The following is a 13,629-nucleotide window of genomic DNA, read 5'->3' on the forward strand; positions in this document are numbered from 1 at the left end:
AAAGGCTTGGACTAGGCACAGAAGGAGGAAGAGGGATGGACCGAACTCTCTGCCATGAACCAAGCGCAAACCACACCCACTTCAACAGTCATGGGAAATGAGCGGGGATTGAGCGGGTCTCATCATCTCTAAATTCAGTTTGAATGTACTGACAGGACCCACCCATGCTTTAGAATGGTGAGCCAACACTTAGCCACAAGCTTAAGTAAACCTTTTCTAGCTAATTGTAAGGTTTAGGAAAACGTAACCTGGAAGGCTTTGTGCTTACCTCTTGAAGCTTCAAGCTCAAGGCAGAGCCTGGGCTCAAGCCTGAGCATGAACTTCTCTTGGGATGTTGAGAGAGAGAGAGAGAGAGAAGGAGAGGAATGTGGGCAAAGTCAGTTGGCTACTCCAGTTTTAAGTTAAATTATGCTCAAAAAAGTCGGTTTGTAACACAAAAGACACCAAATTGATAGTATTTTTGGAAACCACAGTTCTCTTTGCCATCTCGTGCCAGTTTACCTTATTTTTGTGCAAGCAGCATGCATGTTACAAGGGTTTTACTAATTCTGCAAACTCTTGGCACATTAGTTTTCTGTGAGTGATTTATATGTGTGCACTCGCTATTTACCTGGATGTGTTATGTGTGGAAACTACAGTGACTGTTTATGGTGATGTGTAAAATTTGCTTTGATATAAAAAGCCATCTCCCTAATGTTTTAATAGCATTGTTGTTGTTGTTGTTAAGTGCCGTCGAGTAGGTTCCGACCCATAGGGACCCTGAACAGGGTTTCCAAGGCTGTAAATCTTTATGGGAGCAGAAAGCCTCATCTTTCTACCATGGAGCAGCTGGTAGTTTCGAATTGCTGACCTTGTGGTTTGCAGCTGATTCGTAACCACTATGCTACCAGAGCTCCTTTAATAGCATTATTTGCCCATTTGTGTTGAATTTACTCTGACTTGTGACAACCTTGCCTTTGTCTGCTGAATAGAATTGTGCCCCATAATGTTGTGTAGTGGATTACTAGCTAGGCTGCTAACTTCAAATTCACTAGTTCAAAACTATCAGCCAATCCAACAGATGAAGATGAGGTTTTCTGCTCCTGTAAAGATTTATAACCTCGTAAACCCTATGTAGTACTGACTTGATGGCACCACCAACCAACCGATGTTTTTGATAACTGGTTTTTTGAAGTAGCGCATCAGATCCTTCTTCAAAAGTGCCGCTAACCTTTTGGTTACCAGCTGTGTACCATCCAGGGACTCTTCAATAACACATGTTTACAAAATAGCTGGATTTCCTGATTTTCGCTATCAAATTGCTTTCATCCTCAAATACAGAAATTATTACTAGATGGTTCAGGAAGCAATACGAAACATCTCTAACTGGGTCTATCCCTATTCAATAATTCAAAAACTCACTGAATGCAAACAAAAACTGCAGTCTCATTTGCAAAGCTAATTCTTAAGTAATTAAGATATGTGTGTGGTGGTGGTGAGGGCTGTATGCCATTAAGCTGGTTCTGACTCATAACAACCCTGTGAAGGGTTTCCGAGGCTAGAAATCTGTATGAGAGCAGAAAGCCTCATCTTTTTTCGGCAGAGTGGCTGGTAGATTTGAACTATTAGATTTACAGTCGCAGTTTAACTCATAACTCCCTATGCTACCAAGCTCCTTGAGATGTGTGTATGTTGTTGTTGTTAACTGATGTTGAGTTTGTTCTGAATCATAGCGACCCTCCATAAGGTTTCCAAGGAATGGCTGGTGAGTCTGAACCTCTGAACGTGAGGTTCACACTAGTCTTGCAGTCCAGTGCTTTATTCTACAGCACCACACCAAGACTCCAAGATGTGTGTGTAGGGATACTATATTTAGTTAGATTTATTTATGTCTTCCAATGTACTTTGTTCCAAAGTATGACTCAGATGACTAGACTTGCAGGAGAAAGCAGCAGCCACTTGGGAACAATAATCATGGGAGCCTCAATAGAGCCATTGTGCTCCATTGTGTTACACTGAGCTATATGTCTTACAAGAGAGCTGCAATTTCAGAGCAAGGTCCTACATGAGATGTATATGTCTCATATAGATCTTTTACCACTTTTACACATCACTATGTTTGTTTTCTTTTCCTTCAAGGATTTTCCAATCTTTTTTAAGGAAAGTGAAAAATATAGGTATTTCTCCAAGGAAGAGGAATAACTTCGATGTAAACCAATAGTTGCTATCTAAAATATATTCTTCTACCCCAGCCCTCTACGGTCTTGGGTTATCATGAAGAATACCAAGGTTTTGGCTTTGCAGGACCAAAATGAAGACATCTTGAAGTATATACTATGAAGATCAAATACTCAGTCTCTGATTATACTTAAAAGTGAAGAAAAAGAAAATCCTGACAATTAGACCAATAAACATCATGATAAATGAAGAAGCAATTGAGGTTGCCAATGATTTTATAGTACTTGGAAGCAACATGGGCAAACCTGCTGTAAAAGACCTTTTTAAATGTTTAAAAAGCAAGAATGTCACAGTGTGTATGACTCAAGCCATGTTTTTTTCAACTGTCTCCTAAGCGAGAGAAAGTTGGACAGGAAAGGAAGGTGACAGATGAGACACAGAAGAAGAACTGATGTATTCAAACTGTGATGGCAAAGAATACTGAATATGCCATGTACTAGCAGAATGAACGTATTGGCTTTAGAAAAAATGCAACGTTTATGCTCCTTAAAGGCTAGGATGGTAAGACTTCAGCTCATTGACTTTGGACACATCATCAGGAAAGACCAGTCACTAGAAAAGGGCATCATGTTTGGTCAAGCAGGGAGTCAATGAAAGGCGCTACTAATGATGACAGTGAACATATGGACAGCCAGTGGACTGACACTTCAAGGATTCACCCTCCTGTCCCTGGGCTTCTAATTTTAACCAAGGAGTACCATGGGACTCCTGTTGTGGTGTTGTAGGATAAGTACTAGACTGCAAACCATAATGTCAGCAGTTCAAACCTACAAGCTGCTCCTTGGAAACCCTATACAGGGACTCTGTGTTAAGAAAGGTGTGCAACAGGGTTGTATTCTTTCACTATACTTAGTCAACCTGTATGCTGAGCAAATAATCCAAAACGCTGGGTTACATGAAGAAAAATTTGGCATTAGGATTGAAGGAAGACTCATTAACAACTGGCGATATGCAGATGATACAACCTTGCTTGATGAAAGTGAAGAGGACTTAAAATATTTACTGATGAAGATCAAAGAGCACAGCCTTCAGTATGGATTGCATCTCAATGTAAAGAAAACAAAAATCCTCACCACTGGACCAATAAACAACATTTTTATCAATGGAGAAAAGATTGAAGTTGTCAAGGACTTCATTCTTCTTGGATCAACTATCAACAGTCACGTAAACAGAAGTCAAGAAATCAAACGATGTATTGCATTAGGCAAATCTGCTGCACAAGACCTTTTTAAAGTGTTGAAGAGCAAAGATGTCAGCTTGAGGACTAAGGTGCACCTGACCCAAGCCATGGTATTTTCAATAACCTCATATGCATGTGAAAGCTGGACAGTGAATAAGGAAGACTGTAGAAGAATTGATGCTTTTGAGTTATGGTGTGGGAGGAGAATATTGAAAGGCCATGGCTGCCAAAAGAACCAATAGGTCCTTTTTGGAAGAAATGCAGCCAGAGTGCTCCTTGGAGGCCAAGATGGCCAAACTTGGTCTCTCATACTTCAGACATATTGTCAGGAGGGACCAGTTGCTGGAGAAGGATATCATGTTTGGTAAGGTGGAGGGTCAGAGAAAAAGAGGAAGACCCCCAGCAAGATGTATTGGCAAAGTGGCAGCATCAGTAGGCTTAAGCGTGGCAACAATTGTGAGGTTGGCCCAGGACTGGGCCGTGTTTCATTCTGTTGTACATAGGGTTGCTATGAATCGGTACTGACTCGATGGCACCTAACAACAACATAGGGTTGCTATGAGGCAGAACCAAGTTGGCAGCACTTAACAACAACAGTACCATGAATTGTTACTGTTGTAAAGTGCCATTGAGTGGGCTCCAACCCATAGCGACCCTGTATAGGGTTTCCAAGGAGTGACTGGTGAGCTTGAACTACCAACCTTGCCAACTTTGCAGTCTAGTGCATTAACTAGAGTGTCTCATCTATTTGTGATTCTGAGAATTTCTAGAATCAATATCCATTTATCTCAAGAGTTTTATATAGTATTTATGCAGCCCCATCTTTGATGGAATAAACTAGGCCCATTAATAAGGAAAAAGAACTCCTGGTGCGGTGCTCTAGGATCAGCACTGGACTGCAAACTACAATATCAGCAGTTCAAACCCACTAGTTGCTCCTCAGAATCCTTATACAGGTTCGCTGTGAGTCAGAACCAACTCAATAACACTAACAACAACAATAGCATTAAGGAAAATACACACAGACATACCACATATGATTACAATATTTAAGGTAACTCAGATGAGTAAGAATTTCCCTCCAAGGAGCTCCTTCCTCTTCTAGAAATGACACACTTGCCCCCACAATCTGCTTTTAGTCTCATAAACTTTTTTTTTTTTTTCAATCCATACATAAATGATGCTGCAAAACTAAAAATCATACTCAATAGTCGTGAAGAGCTGGCTTTTTTTTTTTTTTAAGCCAAATTCTCTCAGGTGTTTGAAGTTCTCTTGAATATTTTAGTCATGTTCAGGTATTACTGAAGTTTGGGTGTTTGACTTCAGGTTATATGTGTAGGAGGAATGTTGGCATAGGGGAACTCTTAGGGTTGCAAATACTGTTAAGGAATGGTGATGATAGGATATAATGAGTGGATTCGAAACTTATCCAGGTGATCCACAAAGATGATCAAATCTATTACTGGAACTCCCATAACTCCAATGATTTCACAATTACTTTTTTAAAAAAAGTAATATAGGTAAAAGAGAGAGATACATTAGAGGTAACACAGAAAGAGAGAGAGAGAGAGAAAGACAGAGAGAGAGAGAGAAACTCTATAGCAAAAGAGACAGCTAAGGGGTACAATAAGTAGGAACTGACTTGGCAGTAAATAACCACTGTCTATATAGGGCTTCCAAGGCTTTAAATCTTTATGGGGCCAGAAAGTCTAATCTTTCTCTGGTGGAATGGCTGGTAGTTACGAACCGCTGACCATGAGGTTAGCAACCTGATTCTTAAACACTATGCTACCAGAGCTCCTTATTTTGTCCATGGTGGCGGTGGTAGTTATGTGCCATGGAGTCGGTTCCGACTCAATCCTTTAATATTGCAACACTAAACTTGAAGTTTTAATTCAGTTCTTTCAGCTTGAAAAATGCTGAATGTGATTTTCCCTTTTGGTTTTCTACTTCCAGGTCTTTGCATTATATGATTCTGTCTTCTCAGGATGTCCTCTGAAATTTTCTGTTCAGCTCTTTTCTTCCTCATTTCTTCCATTTGCTTTAGCTTCTATATGCTCAAGAACAAGTTTCAGAGTCTCTTCTGACATCTATTTTGGCCTTTTCTTTCTTTACACTCTTTTTAATGATCCTTCGCTTTCTTTCTGTGTGATGTTTTGATGTCATCCCACAATTCTTCTGGTCTTTAGCCATTAGTGTATAATGATTACATCAAATCTGTTCTTGAAATAGTCTCTAAATTCAGGTGGGATGCTTTCCAGGTCATATTTTGGCTCTCATGGACTTGTTTTAATTTTCTTCAACTTCAGCCTGAACTTGTATATGAGCAATAGATGGTATTTTCCACAGTCTGCCTCTGGCCTTGTTTTGGCTGGTGATGTTGAATTGTTCCACTGTCTTCCTACCGAGGTAGTTAATTTCATTCCTGTGGTGAGGTTCATGTGTACAATTACCTTTTATATTATTTAACAAAGGTATGTATAATTAATAAGTCACTGGTCTTATAAAGTTCTATCATATGCTCTTTAGTATCATTTCTATCACCAAGGGCATAGTTTCCAACTACTGATTCTTCCTTTTTGTGTCCAACTTTCACATTCCAATCATGAATAATTATCTGTACATCTTGATTGTATGTTTGATCACTTTCACACTGAAGAAGGTGGTGGTGGTAACTGTGTGCCGACGGGTCACTTCAGATTCATAGCGACCCTGTATAGGGTTTCCGAGGCTGTACATCTTTATGGGAGCAGAAAGCCTCATCTTTCTACTGAGAAGCAACTGGTAGATTAGAACTATTGACCTTGTGGTTATCGCTCAGCTTTTAATCCACTACACTACCAGGGCTCCTTGAATAAGCTGGTAGAATTCTTCAATTTCACCATAACTGTCTTTCATTGATGGTGCATAAATTTGAATAATAGTGGTATTAAGCGGTCTTCCTTGTAAGCAGATGGATATTATCCTATCACAGACAGCACTGTACTTCAAGATAGATCTTGAAATGTTCTTTTTGACAATTTGACACCATTCCTCTTGAATTTGTCATTCCCAGTGCAGTAAAACATATGGTTGCTGATTCAAAATGGTAAATATCAGTCTATTTCAGCTCACTAATGCCTAGGATATTGATCTTTATGCCTTGCATTTCATTTTTGACACTTGCAATTTGCCTAGATTCAGACTTTGTATATTCCAGCTTCTGATTATCAATGGATATTTGCAGCTGTTTCTCTTCAATTTGACTTGTGCCCCATTAGTAAATGAAGGCTCTGAAAAGTTTGCTCTATCTGTTTCATAAAGTCAGGTCCATTTTCAGGAAGCAGTTTTTCCCCAGTCGTATTTTGAGTGCCTTACAAGCTGATGGGTTCATCTTTCGGTATGGTTTTCAGTGGCTAACCACTCCTCTCCTTCTTCCTACTCTTAGTCTGGAAGCTTAGTTGAATCCTGTCTACCATGTGTCACCCTGCAGGCACCTAAATCACAGTGACATAGCTTCCAGCACCACAGCAGCTCATAGGCCATCACAGTGTGGACGAACTAACAGACACGTGGTGGTAATAGCAATGATATAGGTAAATTTCAGCCTCTCATCGCTCTGCTTAGTACTTTTAGTTGAAATTGTCAAGGTTATAGTAATATCTTTTTGAGTTATGATTTTAAATGTTATGTTGTTAAGTGTGTTCAAGTTGATTCTGACTCATAGCCACCCTGTGTAGGGTTTCCAAGCAGCAGCTGGTGGTTTTGAATCTCCAACTTAGTGGTTAGAAGTCCAGTGTTTATCCTACGGCACCACATCAGGACCCCTTAAAGATTATAGTTGTTCTGTTGTTAGTTGTTATTTTAAAGGATATAGTCATTCCTTTATTAGTTCAGTATTGTTTTCAGGCAGTTACCAACTAACACCCCAAACCTACGTAACAACCCATACTTTCTGGGGACACAAGGGGTCATCTAAAGACCAAACAAACTTTGACACTTCAAGGCATAATTACTAAATGATGGCAGTTCAACTACCATGGCAGAATGAATGAGTATGTTGGGTTGGAATGAAGTGGTTCCAGCATTTCAACCTCAAAATTTCACTTGAAAATAAGGTGCAGCCTGACCATAAATGAGTCTGTGTTGGTGTGTAAAATGGCTCAGTGAAAATCACCATCAGATGATAATCCCAAGCACTTGTTTCTTTCAAGACTGTATGATTGAGTCATCTTAGTTCTTTGCAATAAAGAGAACAATGTAGGTGGCACTTTGCCTCCCCTCATGTATCCTTTGTTTTGATCCCTTTATTTTTCTGTTGTGAAGTTCATTGTTTAGTATTATCAACTGCCATCCTTTCTGTATAGGCTTCCTTAGAAACTTACCTACCTCATAATACTTGATTCACTTTTCTGATGAGCTTATTAAGTTCTGTCTTGATGTATGGCAATTGATGCTCAGTTTGCCTCATTAGACTCTCTGAGACTCATCTTTCCAAGCCTTCTGGCACCACAACACAGCCCTGGCCATTCCCTGAATGTGTTCATGGACAGTGCAGGAATTTGCTCAAAGCATGAGTTCGTCAAAACAAGGGCAATTGTTTTCCAGCCCTACAGTCTTATGCTTTGACTGGCTGAGTGGGTCCTCACAGAATCTTGGAAATGCAAAATCATTAGTAGTTCAGCTTCTTGTTGACTCCCTCACCATTAAGCCAGGCCATATCTAAAATATCCCAGACAGAGGCAAATTGATCTTATTTTAGAAGACATTCAGAGCTACCACTGAAGCAATAATTTTGTAAAGGTTAAATTTAGAATGTCTTTGAATAAGTGGAAAGAAAGAACTCAAATGTTCTCATGTTAAGCTGTATTTTTCCTCTCTACTCAGAAGCATTATCCACATACCAAAACTGTATCTGCTAGCCTATGGGATAAAGACTTGGAGGGTAAACACCATTAAAGGATATATTTATCTTAATCTCAGACTGGAAAACTGAAGATACGAAATCTAGGCCTGAAGATATGCATGCATTTTAAAGCTTCAATTTATTTTAAAAGGTCAAAAAAACCACTGCAAATAAGATATGAATTTCTTACTCATTTTACAAAATTTGGCTTCAACATGACATTCTCTGCGATGCAGCTTAGTCAACTGTGACCTTCCCTTCCTCTGATCTTCAACAACACACCACTGTACTTCTCAGAGGGCATCATGTCATTGTTATCTTGCTTTGTACATTTCTTACCTTGTCAACAGGGATTATTCTGCCCTCAGCAGACTACATCTCCCAAGTATTCCTTGCATCTAACTGCTTTTTCGGTAATGGTTTGTTGAATACATATTTGTTTGTTACTTGAATTAAAAAATGCATTTGTAGAACAAATAAATACTAAGCTACTTCTCTCTCAATACATGTCAAACAGAGGGAGATGTTGAATGAGCACCTGTGTTTGTATGTTTAAGTATGAATGTGGATGCAGATGTGGATCTGCAAAACTATGGTACCAACCAATCCTTCCACAGCCCTCTCTGTTTCTCATCTGGGTTCAATAATTCATTGCAATGGCCAGAGAGAACTTAGATGCCATAGTCACATTTATGGGGTTTATTAGAGAAGTTAACAGGGTACAATACAGGATCAGAAAACAGCTCTCCTCAGCTCTCGAGGTATGTCTCTCTTTGCCCAGGCAATGTTACAAAGCTCTTTAGGGCTGCTGATAAATACTCACAGGACACACCACTCCATTATAAGCCTCAGCCTGGAAGCACCAGTCTCTATCTAGCACCATGGGTAAGCAAACCTAACTCCCCCAGTTAAGTGCTGAGAGGAACCTCACTCTGCAAGCAAGCTCCCTGCGCGATCACTCAACTTGACTTGTTCCCTGGGTGGGGAAGCCCACTGCTCTGTCTTGTGCTCTGGTTCTTGGTTCTGCTGCTGCTCCTCTGCCATTCCTCTAGTGTCATAGCTTTCTGTCCCTGGGTCAAGGAAGCTCAGTGCCCAGGGACTTCGAGACCCAAAGTATGCACTCCACTCCTGCCTCTTTGTTTTCATGGCAGTGAGATCCCCTCTTCTGCTCCTGAGATGGTTCATTGTATCCATGACAGATTTTCAAGTTTTTACAATTACAATGAACTCTATTAATACCCACAGTTGAATCATGTCATCCCATCAGTATCTTCGTAAGCCTTCTCTAACCAGACCCATCTGGAAAAGAGTTGTTTGGCGGGAGTTACAAAGACAAAAGCTAGAAGAAACATACTAAATCATTCACCCCACCACACGATCCAAGGCTGATCAATAGGACCAGAGACACCAAGGTAATCAATTCTTTGTCAGCATCTCTTAAAATGCCTTCCTCCTTCCCCCCCCCCCCCATCCAGGTGACATGCCATACAACAAATTTAAAATCCTCTTTTCTAAGTTTTGGCCAATTTATATATCCTCCCCCTATTATTATCTAAAATGTATACAGAAAGAAAATCCAGTTCAAATTGTCCAGAAAGTAATTTCTCTCTCTAAAGCAATAAACCATTTTTAGGCTTACTGCCAGGTTAGTTCCTTTACGTGTAATTCCTTGGGGCCTTTAGGTCACTAGCAAAATGACTTGGAAAATTTAATTAAAGAGATTTCCAGGAAGGGGAAAGAAATGAAAGAAATTGGCCACCATAACACGAAGGAGTGTTCATATCCTGTACAAGGGTCTCACACACAGAAAGTACCCAAGTCTGGAAGGCCAGGGGGAATCTTCCAGAAGCCTCTGCAGTTAATAGTATTTAATCACTCAGTGCTACTGCTAATCATGGAGTCCTGGTCTGGTGCTATGGGATAAAGCACACGACCACAAGGTCGATGGTTTAAACTTTCCAGCCACTCACAGGGTCACTATGAGTCAGAACCCATTTGACAGCACTAAAAAACCACGATTACACTGTTAATTATAAGAAAGGACTTTGGGGAACAAGTATTTCATCCACTCACCTAATAGTGTTAATTATTATCTATCTATTCTGTACAAAGGTATTAAAGATACCCAAAGAAACAAGGTAAAAGTCCTTATCTGCAAGAAGTTGCTTTTCAGGTGTGGAAAGATGAACAGTTACCAAACAGTATGAAGAGGGTGAGATAGAGTTATAATAGATGCTACAGCAACAAGAAGAGAAAAGCTTCATTCCTTAAGGAGTGCCCAAGAAGGCACCCCAGGAGAGACCACATTTGGGTCCTGAAGATAAGTCTGAAAAGAAAAGACATTCTGGACAGTGAGGGCAAGGTGAGAACCTAGGATTAGGAGAGCAGAGGCAAGATTAGAGGGAAGAGCCTTTTCAACCTTGTCCCATCGCTATGGCTCCTGCAAAGAAGGGTGGCGAGAAGAAGAAGGACCATTCTGCTATCGACGAAGTAGTGACCAGAAAGTACACCATCAACATTCACAAACGCATCCATGGAGTAGATTTCAAGAAGCGAGCCCCTCCAGCACTCAAAGCGATTCGGAAATTTGCCATGAAGGAGATGGGAACACCAGACATGCGCATTGATACCACGCTCAACAAAGCTGTCTGGGCCAAAGGAATCAGACATGTGCCGTACCATATCTGGGTGTGGTTGTCCAGAAAACGTAATGAGGATGAAGATTCACCAAACAAGCTCTATACACTGGTGACCTATGTGCCAGTCTCACCACTTTCAAAAACCCACAGACAGTCAATGTGGATGAAAACTAAGTTTATGATCAAATAAATTTATAAATCTTCAAAAAAAAAAACAAGATTAGAGGGAAAAGAAAAAAAATCACATAAAACAGATAGGAAGGATGTATCAGATGCCATATAAATACAGCTTAGCACTAGTCAGTGAGGAGTCAAAGTACATTACCCAATCCACATGTAGGAATTCAGGGATGTGTGTGATGAACTCACAGGGGATGTTGGAGGATCAGATCAGAGAGGGAGAGACTGCTTTGATGTAACTAGAAATTTTAGGGACCTCTCAGAAAATAGCAAGCATCCTAAATATGACTTTCTGATGCTTAAGGCTGCTTGTGTGTATAAGAGATTATTTATAAATTAGAACAGAATGCACTTTTAAGTAAAGAAAGCCACCAGGGGAATTTTGTAGCTGAGCATGGAGAAATCAGATGAAGATGAGTTGGATGAAGATGTGAGCTGCCAATTTTATGACATTGTTTAACAGATATAGACAGGATAGCATTTAAATAGCTTCCATTGTTTTACTTAGTTCTGTATTCCAAAACCGTTATTAGTTCCAGGACACAACTAATTAACACAAAAAATTACATTGCTAATATTATGTAATAAATTCTGATGAAAGAAACATCCTGCAAATATTCCATTCTTTAAATCCTGGACCATTTATTTTTAATTCAATTCAAACATAGTACCCCTTTGATAAATAAAGTTCTGCATTTGAGTAACTGTGTATTATTTGTAATAGTTACCATTTATTGCATACTCAGGAGACCCAGAATGGCACAAAACACTCAACTGCTAACTGAAAGGTTGGTGGTTCAAACCCACCCAAAAGAGTCTCAAAAGCAAGGACTGGCAATCTCCTTCCACCTTGAAAACCCTATGTTGTTGTTGTTGTTGTTAGGTGCCATCAAGTCAGCACCCACTCATAGCGACCCTATGCACAGCAGACCAAAACATTGCCCGATCCTGGGCCAACCTCACTACTGTTGCCAAACTTGAGTTCATCGATGCTGCCACTTGGCCAATCCATCTCATTGGGAGGGTCTTCCTCTTTTTCTCTGACCCTCCACCTTATCAAACATGATATCCTTCTCCAGTGACTGGTCTCTCCTGACAATATGTCCAAAGTATGAGAGACAAAAGGAGCACTCTGGCTGCACTTCTTCCAAAACGGATGTTTCAATATTCTCCTCCAACACCATAACTCAAAAGCATCAATTCTTCTACGGTCTTCCTTATTCACTGTCCACCCTATGGAACACATTTATTCTATGCAACCCATGGATTTGCCATGGGTAGGAATCAACTTGATGGCAAATGGCCTATTAAATTTGTTAATTGTGTTGCATGTTGCTGTTGTTAAGTGCCCTCTAGTTGGTTCTTACTCACAGCGACATTGTATAGGGTTTCCGAGGCTTTAAATCTTTGTGGGAACAAAAAACTTCATTTTTCTCCTGCGGAGTAGCTGGTGGACTCAAAAGCAGACCTTGTAGTTTGCAATCTAGTGCTTATCGTACAGAGCCACCACGCTCTCAATTTTGTTGCATACTTCATTTGTATATTTGCAAAATGCTCACATTACTATTATTCTGATCTTCCTGTGCGGTAGGATAAGCACTGACTTGTTAGTCGTCAGGTTGGCAGTTCAAACCCACCAGCCACTGTACAGGGTCACTGTGAGTTGGAATGATTCAATGACACTTAACAACAGAGTTGAGAAGGGCAGTTTTGAAAGGTTATAAAACTTGAGAGTATCACACAGTTAGTAAGTAGTGGAGCTAGGTCTGAAACTTAGAACTGAAAAGTTGATGCAAGTTTTCTGTTATCAGTAGCAATCTCTACTCATAATACTATATGTAACTAAATAAATAGCTACAACCATGTATCCAACCCAACCCTGTGGAAAGGTGGGTGGGGACTGGAGAGGGGGTCGGAGTAGGCAGGTATTCCAGTGATGGGACTTCTCTGTTGCAAGACCTGTTTTCTCCTAGGCTCCCTCTCCGCAGCCTTGCCTCTTCTGCAGCCTCCCCATTCCTTTGTGTAGTTCCATCATTACGCTTGGTAAACTTTTTATTCTTCTTGAAGGATTTCCTTTAACATTTCTTCTGTGCTTGCTTAACTGCTTCAAAGAGCAAATCTAAGAATATTTACATAAATGCAAAATTTTCTAGGACCAAACGAGGTAAAATTCACATTGTCTGGCATGCAATAAAAAATTAGCAGCCATGCAAAAAAAAGAGAGAAAATCTAACCTGTAAAAAGGAACAAATGGAATCAATTAAATACAAACCATAATTGACATATATATTGGACTTAGCAAAGCCATGAAAACAAGTGAAATAGACACATGGAAGAAGATATGAGAAAAAACAAACCAAAACACTACAATGTCCAAGATATATATATAGACACACACACACACACACACACACACACACACACACACTACTTCTGGTATGATGCTGTGGATCAGCACTGGACTATGAACTATAAGGTTGGCAGTTCGAACCCACCAGCTGCTTCTCAGAAATGCTATATGGGGTTGT

At 40.0% G+C, this 13,629-nt stretch overlaps 1 pseudogene; it reads left to right on the forward strand.

The window, feature by feature from the left end:
• The first annotated feature begins 10,715 nt into the window (after positions 1–10,715).
• LOC102837839 lies at positions 10,716–11,095 on the forward strand (annotated as a pseudogene).
• The last annotated feature ends 2,534 nt before the right edge of the window (positions 11,096–13,629 follow it).

Source organism: Chrysochloris asiatica, unplaced genomic scaffold (assembly GCF_000296735.1).
Source record: "Chrysochloris asiatica unplaced genomic scaffold, ChrAsi1.0 scaffold00065, whole genome shotgun sequence".
In the NCBI taxonomy this organism is placed as follows: domain Eukaryota; kingdom Metazoa; phylum Chordata; class Mammalia; order Afrosoricida; family Chrysochloridae; genus Chrysochloris; species Chrysochloris asiatica.